The following is a 12,956-nucleotide window of genomic DNA, read 5'->3' as shown; positions in this document are numbered from 1 at the left end:
ATTGACCCTACTGGAATAGTTAAGTCCCACATCTGGCTGTTACAGGAACATAAAGGACATCTTCTTACTACTTGGTTCTAGGCCAATGTAATGGAGGACAAAAAGAGCCCTTTTACTTGGTTCAGCGTAGCTTACCAAAATTCTGCACTGGGGGCTAAGAACCAAACCTGAGCTGACGCTAAAATGATTTGCCTTGCTTTGCTTTTTTCTGCCTTTTCTTTCAAGTATTTCTCATAAACCAACCTGAGGTCTTAGTCAAAGAACAAGACAATCATTTCTGAGCTCCCTGACCAAACACTGTGATAAGAGCACCCAACTTCTTGTATTTTTAACACCCAAAACAACTAATTTTTTCAAAAAAGTTTGGTAGAACTTTTTGATATTAGGAAGAAGCTTTTGAATGTCCTTACCTAATAATTTACTGTTTCACCACGCAAGAAATACTGATCTTATATTAATATATAGCACTTTGTACTTACTGAAGTTATCACACATATGTTGTCCAGTCTTTTCTCAAATTATTTTGTCTTACTATGACGTTACTATACTAAAACACTGACACCCTAAGAAGGGAAGCTTCTCTGCTACACTATAATTACTATAATGGCTTTTAATGATTATCTACCCACCTTCTTTTCCTAAGTGCTTTCATTCAGGCCCATGGACTTCAAACGCTGATGACGCTCAAATTTAAGTCTCTACACAGGACTTCTGAACTTCACACTCATATATTCAACTACTTGACAGCCAGAAGACATTGATAACCCAACAGGTCTAAAATATAATTCCTGATTCTTCAGCTGCCTCACCCCACCCCACTTCCCCCCACCTCACCTTCTACATCCGCTATCTACAAAGCAACCTGAAAGCACTTACTTTTTAAAAAGTAAACCAAATCAAACTCCTTGCCCTACTTAAAATCCTCCAGTGATTTCCATGCACAGAATAAAATTCAAACTTCTTATCATGGTCTACAGGGCTCTATCTGCTTTGGCTACAATCTTTATCTCTATCTACTCTCCCTATCAATCTTGTTCATGGCTAACCTCAGTGGCCTTCAGTTCCTGAAACGTACCAAACTCACTCCTACATCAAGGCCGCTAACCTTACTGTTCCTTTTGCCTGGAATGTTCTTTTCCCAGATTTCACATGCTTGTCCTTCTAGTGTTTGGGTCTCAGTTCAAATGTCAGCTCTCTAGACAGGACTTCCCTAACCACATCCTATGAAAATAGCACGTTCCACTCCCTCTAGCCCCTTCTTTCTGATTTATCTTCTTCACAGCATTTGCCACTGTCTGAAATTGTCATGATCTGTTTAGCTTTTTACTGTTTGTCTTTACTACTAAAATATTACTTCTATGAAAGCAAAGGCTTGGTCTATCTTCTCATTACTGCATCCCATTCCCCAGGCCCAAAAAAATTTTCAACAAATATTTACTGAAAGAAATCAGCATTTCATATTGTACAAATTATATAATTTTTGGTAAATAAATGTAACCCTGAAACTTTAATTCCTGAAAATGTTCCCTCCAGGAAATTCTTGTTAGGAATCTTATCATCCAGACATGAAGTTTATTTATTTTGTGGATGACCCACCAATTCAGGGCCTTGAGTTTGTTCTGTCAGCTATGCTCTTACCCCTTTATTTTTGCCTGACTGGCTCCTCCTCATGTACATCTCTGCTCAAATACACTCCGTGTAAGGATGCCCCTAACCATTCTAACTAAAGAGAATAGCACACGATCGCCTCGGATCACTCGATCCCATTATCCTGCTTTTACTTTCTTCATAGTCCTTACCATTCTCTAAAGTTACCTTTTTAAAATTTGTTTACTTGTTTGCTTACCAACAAAGTAAAATGTATAAATTCAGGAAAACAATAATCGGCATTCTTACATCCCAGCAAGTTTATTAAAAGAACTTCCTGAAAAGAAAGATGGACCCCTGGGACAGCTCTGTAACATATCTCACTCTGTAACAGCTCACTGTAACCCCCTTTCCAACCACAGAACACTACAGGTTCACAAGGAATCCGACTAACAAAGATTTTTTTTTTGTTATAGAAGCTCATTTATCCAGGTGTATGAACACAAGCAAGTGTCCAAATGGAACACTTTCTAAAGTCTTTTGTTTTAATGACCATCTATTTTCTTTCTTTAAATCATATCACTGACGTGAGTTAAAAACAATTTATTAAACTGCTATCATCTACCAAGCTGCAAAAATGGGTTGGTATCATAGGGTTGAGGTGGGAGATCAATCTGTTCAACACAGACTGGGGGTATAGATGGCTACAGACAACTGCTGTGACCACCCACTGCTCCACAGCAATGGACTGTAACTGTGCAAATTAGAAAAATTTACATTTCTGTATCAAACCTACCAAAACATCTCAATCTTTGTGCTCTAATTATATATGTGTGTATATATAATTATATAGCAATAATTATGTATCCTATATAAATATAAACCACCTTCTACTGTACCACCTACTGAAGAAGTTTAGTAATCTACAATGAATGGTTATCTTTTTTTGTTGTTTTAAAAAAGATGAAAAGCCCTAGTTAATAGATGTTTAATTCATCTTCAGTAAACAACAAAAATTACTGCTGGCAGGTCTGTAATATCAGACAACTTCTTAAGTATCTTAGCTTTTGCTACGTTGAATGAGTTATGAAGATTACAAACAAAAAGAATATAAAACTTTCATTATTCCAAAGTGAGTTATCAAAACATTAACTGGAAAAGATATATGCCCTCCCATGTTCATTACAGCATCAATATTGTAAATATTACAATAACCAAAATATGGAGACAACCTAAGTGTCCATCAATGGATAAAGAAAGTGTGAAATGTGAAAACACACACAGACACACACTCAGAATATTATTCAACCATAAAAAAAGAATGAAATCTTGCCAACTCTGACAACGTGGATGAACTCTGAGGGCATATGCTAAGTGAAATCAGTCAGAGAAGGACGAATATCATACAATCTCACTCATATGTGACACCTAAACAATAACAAAAAAACAAGCTCACAGATACAGATAACAAGTAGGTAGTTGCCAGAGGTGGAGGGTGGGGAGTAGGTGAAATGGGTGAAGGGGTTCAAAAGGTATAAACTTACATGACTTAAATAAGTCATGGGGATGTAATACGCAGCATGGTGACTAGAGTTAATAGTACTGCACTGTAAATTTAAAAGTTCTAAGAGTAAATCTTAAAAGCCCTCATCACAAGAAAAAGAAAAGTATGTAAATACGTATGGTGACGCGTGTTAACTAGACTTACTGTGGTTATTTCACAATACACACAAACACAAACCATTATGTAATATGTCAATTATACCTCATAAAAAAAACAAAAAAACATTTGAAAAAGTTATCTATTTTATAGACAAAGTTTGAAGCAACTTTTTCCATCATCATTAGAGGTGAACTCTGAAAAGCCAAACCAAAAAAAAAAGGAATTGCACATGAAACTGTAGTGTATTCAAGTCAAATAAAATGATTAAAATTTTTTGAATTGGGAAATAAGACAGCTATCAAAGTGTCATTTCAGGAAAATTCATCTGACAGCAGTATACCACAGAAATTTTAGATAAAATAAATCTTAAGGAGGCAAGTCCACATACAAACTCTATTCCCACAGTTCTTTTCATTAAAACAGATAGAAGCTACTGGTAATTGCATATTAAAATACATTTTTAAGAAAAACATGGGTGTGTACTTAGTTTTCAATACCAACACCATCATTTACTGCTCTTCTCTAGAAAATAAAGCAATTTAACTAAATTGGTTTTTAATGTGGGCTTATAACCCACTCATGGGTCATATATGAAGTCAATTCAGTCATAACTAATATTTTTTCCAACTAGAATAGAACAAAAATCAAGTTAAAATGATAAATACTTTCATTTCTATAATATATGTGTACTAAGTAAACCAGGTGTGGTAAATACATTTGCAGTATGTACTTCCATGAGTCACAGTCAAAAGAATTTCAGAACTCCAGACCAAATGATTGCCAGGGTCTTTCAGCTGTTAAACTTTACAGCTAAAATGTGTCCTCGGCGAGGGGGGGGGGGAATTAATGGACGGCTTTTTCTTTATTTAATGTTTAGCTACAGTTCTTTTAATAGCAAGCAACAGAATATAAATGCTGAATTAGCTATGCTAACTTAAACAAAAATTGGGGCTTATTGGGAGGGCACTAGAGTGGTTTACAGCATCTATGGAAGAGCTGAACCACTAAGCTTAGGAAGGACAGAAACTGAGCAGCGCCAGCTCCCTCAGCCTCGGAGTTCACAGACTTCCACCTAGGGTACCACCTTGGTAAGACAGGGTGGCTCCAATCACCTACTATCACTGTGCTGTGATTCACTCTCCGTTGGGTTTTCAGATTCTCAGTAAACAGTCCAATTAGCCCACCATGCATCAGGTATCTCAACCTTTGGATAAATCAGCAATGGCCAGCAGCACGGTAAGATGCATACAAATGGTCTCTGGGGAAATAAGAAACTGTCCACCACCTCAATTTGTCTAAAATAGCTCATTTTTCTGGCCAGAAATTAACACTTCATTTACTGAGCCCTTACTGTACAAGACACAATACTTGGTTCAATATGATAAATATATACAATGAATATGTACACTAAAACATTACACTGTACACCATAAATATATGCAATTTTTGGCAATAAAGCTAGAAAAAAGAAATATAAAATATGTTTTCAACAGATACAGGAGAACCTAGATTTTATGTAAGAACAAAAACAAACATACACTGAACATTATAATAAACATTTTTCATTTCACATGTATTCTTAAAAACTTAGTTATTATAAGTCCTATTTTTTTAAACCAGGATTTATTTTAAACCAGGGAAATTGTGAAAATGAAACCGAAAATATTTTTTAAATTAAAACACTATTTTGCAAAGTGAATCACTCTATTTCTTTAAATCTGTAACTTTATATGTTAGTGGTCACTAAATGAGCTGCATCCCTTACCCGAGAAAAGAGCACCTGCGATGGTCTGGATGTTTGTGCTCCCCCAGAATTCGTATGTTAGAATTCTAATGCCCAAGGTGATGGTATCAGGAGACAGGGCCTCTGGCAGATGATTAGGTCGTGAGGGCTATACCCTCATGAATGGGATTAATGCCCTTATAAAAGAGGCTCCAGAGAAATCCCTGCCCTTTCCACCATGTGAGGACACAATGAGAAACTGGTAGTCTACAACCCAGAAGGAGGCCTTCACCAGAACCCAACCATGCTGATCCTTGATCTTGGACTTTCTAGCTTCCAAAACTGAAAAATAAATTTATTTATAAATTACTCAATCTGCGGTATTTTGTTACCTGAACAGTCTAAGACAGGACCCTCAGTCGGTGACCAAAACAATTCCCTCTTCTCCCTACTATTCTTATTCTTGGGATTCCCCTTCATTGCTGCACACTCTCCATGTGACATCCTACTTCATGCTGACATTCTCTGTGGGTCTCCCCAAGAATCAATGCAGATCATAACCCACAAGGACAGGAAAAAGGATGGCAGCGCAATGTATCTGTAGAATAAGCACTGGGTTAGGAGTCAGGAAGATCTGGGAACCACCTCTGCTCTGTCACTAACTAGCTATTTAATCATGATCTATTCACTGCCTCTTTCTATACCCGTCAGAAGAAACTAAATAAGTATCTTATTAAATAAATCTATCCATAAGGTTTCCTCACTTGTCAAAAGGAGATGATAACAACTACCCTATTTATCTTTTCTGGGTGTTAAAAAAAAAAAAAGTGTAAATGCATCATAAACGATTAAGCACCATAGAAATATTATTTTCTTAACTGAGGTATAATTGACATATTAGTTTCAGGTGCATAACATAATGACAATATATTGTGAAATGGTCACAGTAAGTTTAGTTAACACCTGTTACAATACACAGTTACAGAATTTTTTTCTTGTGAGGAGAACTTTTAAGATTTACTATCTCAGCAAGTTTCAAATATGCATTGTAGTATTATTAACTGTAGTCACCATGTTTTACATTACATCCCCATGACTTACTTATAACTCTAAGTTTGTGCCTTCTGATCCTCTTCAACCCTTTGGCCCACACCTACCTGCTGCCTCCGGCAACCACCAATCTGTCCTCTGTATCTTTATATGCTTGGTTTTTTTGTTGTTGTTGGGTTTTTTTGTTTGTTTTTAGATTCCACATACAATCTCACTTTTTTTCCTATTTGTTTGCTTAGCTAGATTTTTTGAAAAACCATCTGGTGTAAATGGGCTAAGCATGGCTTTGGAGGCAGCAGATACAAGTTTAAATCCTAGCATCATGTTTCATCACCTGTTTGGCCTTGGGCAAATTGATGCACCTTTTGGGGATGTCAGTTTCCTCACCTATATACAACAGGAACACTACGACCTCTCTCCTATATTGCATTAAAAACTAACATTTGTCAAGTATGCTTAATTCTGCTCATACCTCATTTCATCCCCACAAGTCTAGACAAGTCTCCACACTGCAACTCTTTGATCCCATATAACCCCTAACGTCCTCCAAGAGCATCTTCAGGGCAAAGATCATCTACTTCATCATCAATGCCTCACCTAGTGTACAAAGTAGAACTAAGTTTATTATATCAAGGAATTCCCATCCATCTTTGTGATAAATATAAGAATAACAAACTAAAAAACAGGACATTCTAACAAAATGAGTATTTCATTTCTCTACACAGAGACCCACTTTCACTTATATACAACTCTTTTTTTCCAAAAGGAACTAAGAAGAAAAGAGAAACTTAGGATAAGACAGAGTCAACTTTATCTTTCTCATCAAAAATAAGAGATTTATGAAGCATGAGAGACTATGGACTCTGAGAAACAAACTGAGGGCTTCAGAGGGGAGGGGGGTGGGGGAATGGGATGGACTGGTGATGGGTAGTGAGGAGGGCACGTATTGCATGGTGCACTGGGTGTTATACGCAACTAACGAAGCATCGAGCTTTACATCTGAAACCAGGGATGTACTGTATGGTGACTAACATAATATAATAAAAAAACATTTAAAAAAAAGAGATTTAAGAATATCAGTTCAAGATTTTTATTTTTATTTTTTTTAAAAGATTTTATTTATTTATTTGACAGAGATAGAGACAGCCAGCGAGAGAGGGAACACAAGTAGGGGGAGTGAGAGAGGAAGAAGCAGGCTCATAGCAGAGGAGCCTGATGTGGGGCTCGATCCCATAACGCCGGGATCACGCCCTGAGCCGAAGGCAGACGCTTAACCGCTGTGCCACCCAGGCGCCCCACAGTTCAAGATTTTTAAACTATAAAGCTGACCCTTTACTTATTTGGGGTTTTAGTTTTTTATCATTATTAAATAAAAATATCAGGGTTCACAAGCACCAGGAGCAACAGAGAATGGGGAAGCTAACATCTAGACCCCGAGTCTCCCAGAAGAACAGAGTGAAACCAAGAAGCTATTTTTTTCCCCAGCTTCTAGTAGTTAACCACCTATTAATCAGAGTTGGCATAAGGGATAAAATCTTTTTGCCAGTCCTATTCTAGCTTCATTTCCCAGCTCTGATGAGTCAAAAATCACCTCAACTCTATCTCAAAAATGCTTCTCCCAAACGAACTCTCTTCTGCATGTCAACGGCCTCTGCTTCAGGTCCCTGGCTATTTTAACAGCCTCCTAAGTGCTATCTCTTTCACAATACCACCCAACTGACTTTCTGTAACACAAACCTGATGGTATCCCCTCTAGTTTAAAACCCTATACAGGTGGCTCTCTATCATTTCAGGATAAAGTACACACTTGGCATGACATAAAAGGTCATTCATGCCCTGTTCCCATCTAACTCTCTGGTCTCATTTCTCATTGCTCCCTAACACATACTTAATTCTAAAGCTACAACCAAACTCCTTGTTTTTCCCTACGCACATCACAATGCTCTCACACTCCCTTTTAACATCCTGTTATACTTTCATATACACTACCTTATAACATGTCCGTCTTTGCCTCCCTGGTATATTCCTTCAAAACTCAGCATAAGAGTAGGACTAAGTTTGGTGCCTCTGTACACCTAAAAGACATGCATTATAATTTGGTTATTTTTCTATAATCCCCAGTAGAAAGCAAGACCCTGAAGGGTAGAAACTCTTTAATCACAGCAGAAAATACACAGTACACAGAAGTTCTATAAACTAAATAAGTAAAAAAAAAAAAAAAAAAAAAAAAAAAAAGGCCTGAGTTCAGTTTTATTATAAATATAAAAAGGTTTCTGTGAGATCATCTGGCAAAATAAACACCAGTCATCAAGTTATATTCCTATGAGAAAGTAAGCCTGGAGTTCTAAATAAATTATTACAAATATAATAAACATGGTTGTAAAATATCAAAAGATAACATGAATTGATAACTAAGGTGTATATGTTACCTAGAAATAATGGAATCCAAATTAGGTACATGATTAATAGGATAGAGAAAATTGAGATCCAGCACCATGGGTAAAAACCCTCTACAGACAAGTGCTGCTTGTAACTCTGCAAGGCATTATTATACAAGGGTGACCAGAAATTAATATCTCAACTACTACTGCAATGCTTACATTTATATAATTCTCTTCCTCTAACATGCAATTTTTAATCTTCTTAAATAGGGGGGAAATTTTTTAAGTAAGATGATGGCACCGTGGAAATCCCTAAGAATAGCGGCCAAACAAGACCAATATATTGGAGAAGGTCAGCAAGGAAGACAAAGAAAAAAGGAACAGCACAATGTTCTTGAGATCAGCTTCTCTGTTGTCAACACCTTTCATATATCCAGCAAAAATAAGGGAAACAAGGGAATTACCTTGTACATTCTTAAAATCAAGAAACTCATATCCACCCAGACAGACTCTGTCATAACTCCGCTCATCATCTATTAACAAACAAGTCAAAGGCTACCGTTACTCGTAGCACACGAAATTAACAGAACCTTCAAGACAGGAACTATGGGTAAATTGCTCCGAAAAGAAGTGCGGACAAATTACCAAGATTTCAAACCACCAGGCAGATTTCCTGGTAGCATGCCATTTCTCTTCCTTCTACCTCTCCACTTCCCATTTTCCTATTACCTATTCCTGTTATCCTATTCCAATTACCTTCCTATTACTCAAAGACAAAAAAAAAAAAAAAAAAAAATACAATGTGGTGGTTAAGGAACATGGGATTTTTTTTTTTTTAAAGATTTTATTTTTAAGTAATCTCTACACCCAACATGGGGCTCTCAAACTTACAACCCTGAGATCAAATGTGATAAAATGAAGTAACACTTCTTTACATGTAGGAACATCCTTCTTGAGAGTAAAAAAACATTTCCATCATCTATGTTTTAACCACAGCTTTACTGGCCCTCCATTATAACAAAGCAGTTTACTGGCCAGTAGCACAAATGTACAACTTTTTCGCTTATATTTTCTGAATATCCGAGAACATCCATAAGCAATACTGACACTTCATGAGAGAACATTTTATGCCTTAGTTATCAAATGACCTAACAGCCCACTTTAATTTCCATTAAACAAACAGGATATTCAATCTTTTTTTGGTAGTCATTAAAAGAAAGCACATCAAAATAAATTTTTTGTTTATATAATAATGATCGTCCCAAAACAAGATTTGATTTAAAAATGTTATTTTGCAATCATATGAAAATCAATCTATTTCAAACCACACATACTACAGACACACACTTTACTTAAATAACTGACTTTTACAAATATCAACTCTTATTTCCCATATATGCAAACATGGATGGAAAGCTGATTCACAACCAAGAGTTTAATTCGTAACTAGACTACAGTTTAGACAGCTAAGTAAACATGACTTTGCATATTTAAGTGCATAAATTTGCTTCAGATAATAGCACTGTAAATTAGAAAGCAACAATTCTAGCGCATTCAGATTCTAATTTTAGTTTTGCTAGTGTGTAACACTTCTACCTTTGGCAAATCACTTAACCTTTCTAAATAATTATCACATACATAAAATGACTCTGGATCAGATCAAATTTCCCATACATTCTTGATCATAAAAATCACCCAGAACACCTGTTGAAAAATACATATCCAAACTCCTCTTCTAAAGGTACTAATGTCATAGTTCTGACAAGAGGACTGGAGAATCTATTCAAAGTTCCCAGGTACTCATGTTCCCCCAAGTTCCTCAACACTGGAAAGTTTTATACATACTGGTTTCTGATTTCTAAAGTTCTTTCTGGCTATAAAATTCTATGAATTTAAGATTTTATGACACTGATCAAATCTCCCAGCCTATCCTGGTGATACTGAATGTAATACGCATGCAAATTCATTTCGCTATGGAACAAAGTTCGAAATCTTCTCTGTACACTTAAGCTATTTTTTTCAGTATCTGACTCCATTTGCTACAAGTCCCTTAATTTTCACATCATCCTAGATACCAGTACTATTTTCACAAATAATTTGATAGATAACGTGATCTGGGCTACAGCATACTTTCAGTTGAAAGATGTTCCCCTGTGATTTTAACGTATACAACACTTCCTCTGGTAACTACTCAGTCATACACTTAATGCTGACTGAAGCACACATTAAGCTTAGTTCTCGGAACAGTATGCATTTCAGCACCATAACTGTGTATTACCTGCATTTATCTTTTACTCACATATTTGTAATATTAAATAGGCAGACCATAACTACAATCCCTTCTCACAATCCTACAGATAATGTACTTAATGAACCTTAATACATTATAATTACTAATTGTCTTTAAAGCACAGTGTCTAAAATATTTTCCCATTGATATAAATACAGAAGAAAATATTTTAAAGGCTATACTCTCAAAACATGCCTGTAAAAGCACTATGATAAAAAAGCATATGTTCTCCAACATGTGTTCTCAATTTAAAAAAACAAACAAAAAACAGGCATTCCTCCCAATCCCCACCCACCCCAAAATTAATAAAATCTGCTTAGTCAAACCTGGCTTATACTTATGTTGATACTTTTGTTATCACCATGTGACTTTCCCAAAAGGAATAAAGACCCCAAAAGTACTAAGACAATTTAGAGATAAAAGCAGGGGGTAGGACTGGAAATCAATATATTCAGTGCAACTAAACACACTATTTTTCATTTTACTTCCCAAAAAGACGAAAAAGAAAAGTGAAGCTTACTACTCTTATTAACTCTAAAACCAAACAAAACAGTTTAAGGAACAAAGTTTTTAAGGACTCTGATAAATTTTCTCACATAGGTTTAGAAAAATTGTAATATAATATTACAATGTCACCAATCAAAATTTCACAGCAATTGAGAAGCTTTAAATCAAATTGTGACAAAAGCTGAAAGTATACACTTAAAACACAGGTCAATAAATGTGACACTGCAAAGGGTCAAGATGATGTAGTCAAACATGAAGTGTTCTAAAAACCCAAAGAAGTCAGAACCAGACAAAGAGCAATTCTGTATCACCTAAATCACAGTCTTCAAATACCATTTCCTACAATCGAATTTAAATGTGTTCACCGCTATCACCAGGATCAAATACAGTGTGAAAGAAACTCTATAGTAATGTAACTAGCAGTCTTCCAAACCCCTCATTTTTAAATTAATTCTACAAGTATCTTCATGTTTTATCTTTACATGCACTAAACTGCACTAGGAAAATAATCCAGAAAATGTTGTTTTTTTCTTATTAAAGAGGACCTAAAATAGGTAATAGGTTACCCAACAGATCTAACTGTATCTGAAAGAGCAGCTACTAAGCAAACATAGATTCACAAAGTCATTGATGTGCTTTATAAGGATCTACTTGGCCTTGAAGTAATGGAAGTGGAAATAATCATAGCAGGAGCATCCAATCAAGTGCAGTGATTGGAGAGAGGTTGAACGTGAGATACTGCTAGGACACCTAAGTAGAATTCTGCTCACCCCTGGTGCTGGCAAAGTGTTCGCAATATATGATATGTTTCCAACACAGACATACAAAAATCAGAGGGTAATCATAAGGTGAATTTAAAGCCATCAATGAAAGCTGAAAATCTCATATCTGATAATAAACATTCTTAGTTATCCTTAATAATTCTATTATAAATCTATAAATGCATTAAATTTTTCTTGAGATATTATTCTCTATTTCTCATAACAAAATAGTTGTGTTTTTTTTTTTTTTTAAAGAAGGAAAACAGGCAGAAAGTAGGTCATCACATCATTTAGTACTAGATTTGGTAAACTAATTTTTGTTCATCCTTCTTCAACTTCATAATTTCATATATTTCTAAATATATTCTTCTACATATATCTCTCCCCTTCTCCAACTAGTCTGATGTAAGAGCATGATTTAATCAAATGTACAAATCTGTTTTTCCTTCTAATACCATTCTTGATGATGCTCAGCATTTTGTGACCTTAAGCTAAAGTAGTACACCAGACTGAAGCAGCATACAATGAACCTAAACTTTGGATCTGTCTCCAGAGACTAGCATGACAAAGCTCCTGCATGCTTGTCACAGGCCAGCTCAGAGCCCTTCATTCACAGAATAATTTATAGTTATTAAATAAACTAAAATATATGATATGCCGAAATTTACCAAGAGGTCAGTCAAGCATGTAAATGAACACTTAAAAATCTCATCTCTTTCCTCATGAGAATAAAATCAAGGATACACTTTCTCTTCTAGATAGTCTCTATGATAGAAAAAATAAGTTTTTAAATTAAATAAAAATCACTTTAAAGTAGCTAGAAACAATGTAAATGTTTCTCCTGGGTATTAGAATGGCACCAAACATTCCAAAATAGTTTATTAAAATCTTCCTTCGTGTGGAAATGAGGTTTAGAAGAAAATGATAGTCTTTAAACTCTAGGCAGAGATGACAATCCAATTTCAAAACATATTTCACTCCATTTTATAATACA

At 35.5% G+C, this 12,956-nt stretch overlaps 1 protein-coding gene across 7 annotated transcripts in view; it reads right to left on the bottom strand.

Annotated features, from left to right (window-relative positions):
• Window positions 1–12,956, bottom strand: part of CAMSAP2 (calmodulin regulated spectrin associated protein family member 2) — a 111,612-nt gene that overhangs the window by 77,596 nt on the left and 21,060 nt on the right. The window lies entirely within an intron of this gene.

Source organism: Ursus arctos, unplaced genomic scaffold (assembly GCF_023065955.2).
Source record: "Ursus arctos isolate Adak ecotype North America unplaced genomic scaffold, UrsArc2.0 scaffold_2, whole genome shotgun sequence".
In the NCBI taxonomy this organism is placed as follows: Eukaryota; Metazoa; Chordata; class Mammalia; order Carnivora; family Ursidae; genus Ursus; species Ursus arctos.
Note: the sequence above shows the minus strand (reverse complement) of the source record. Positions and strands in the feature narration are given on the sequence as shown.